Here is a 1,518-nt window from a genome sequence, read left to right on the forward strand (position 1 = left end):
TTTAATATGGATTTGACATATGGAAATACAAACAATTCACTTGGGATTGACCATAGCCTCTGAGAATGTAGCTTGTGTCTCAATACTAATGACAAATATTACATAGAACTGGTAACTACATACTCCAAGTATTCTTGCTATCAATGTGGATCCCAAAATACACTATAAGTAAATAAAACCTTTTTTTAAAGTTTGTTACATATCTTCTGCCCTAATCTTGTAGCTATATTTTATCAGTTAATTTATAAATTCTCTGCTTATCACACTCTTTTACAGACAAAATTAATTCTGTCACGTCCAAAAAGAAAAAGTCCTTAAAGCCTTAAAACAATTAAATTATATCTATGGTAAAATTTTAAGATTTAAAATTAGTTTACAGTGTAGCTATTGAAAAGTAAGGTTTAGATCTTTAATCCATTTTGAGTTTATTTTTGTGTATGGTGTTAGAAAGTGGTCCAGTTTCATTCTTTTACAAGTGGTTGACCAGATTTCCCAGCACCACTTGTTAAAGAGATTGTCTTTAATCCATTGTATATTCTTGCCTCCTTTGTCGAAGATAAGGTGTCCATATGTGCGTGGATTTATCTCTGGGCTTTCTATTTTATTCCATTGATCAATATTTCTGTCTTTGTGCCAGTACCATACTGTCTTGATAACTGTGGCTTTGTAGTAGAGCCTGAAGTCAGGTAGGTTGATTCCTCCAGTTCCATTCTTCTTTCTCAAGATCGCTTTGGCTATTCGAGGTTTTTTGTATTTCCATACAAATTGTGAAATTATTTGTTCTAGCTCTGTGAAGAATACTGTTGGTAGCTTGATAGGGATTGCGTTGAATCTGTAAATTGCTTTGGGTAGTATACTCATTTTCACTATATTGATTCTTCCAATCCATGAACATGGTATATTTCTCCATCTATTAGTGTCCTCTTTGATTTCTTTCACCAGTGTTTTATAGTTTTCTATATATAGGTCTTTAGTTTCTTTAGGTAGATATATTCCTAAGTATTTTATTCTTTCCATTGCAATGGTGAATGGAATTGTTTCCTTAATTTCTCTTTCTGTTTTCTCATTATTAGTGTATAGGAATGCAAGGGATTTCTGTGTGTTGATTTTATATCCTGCAACTTTACTGTAGCCATTGATTATTTCTAGTAATTTTCTGGTGGACTCTTTAGGGTTTTCTATGTAGAGGATCATGTCATCTGCAAATAGTGAGAGTTTTACTTCTTCTTTTCCAATTTGGATTCCTTTTATTTCTTTTTCTGCTCTGATTGCTGTGGCCAAAACTTCCAAAACTATGTTGAATAGTAATGGTGAAAGTGGGCACCCTTGTCTTGTTCCTGACTTTAGAGGAAATGCTTTCAATTTTTCACCATTGAGGATAATGTTTGCTGTGGGTTTGTCATATATAGCTTTTATTATGTTGAGGTATGTTCCTTCTATTCCTGCTTTCTGGAGAGTTTTTATCATAAATGGATGTTGAATTTTGTCAAAGGCTTTCTCTGCATCTATTGAGATAAA

The sequence above is a fragment of the Bison bison genome, unplaced genomic scaffold (genome assembly GCF_000754665.1).
Source record: "Bison bison bison isolate TAMUID 2011002044 unplaced genomic scaffold, Bison_UMD1.0 scf7180017864329, whole genome shotgun sequence".
In the NCBI taxonomy this organism is placed as follows: domain Eukaryota; kingdom Metazoa; phylum Chordata; class Mammalia; order Artiodactyla; family Bovidae; genus Bison; species Bison bison.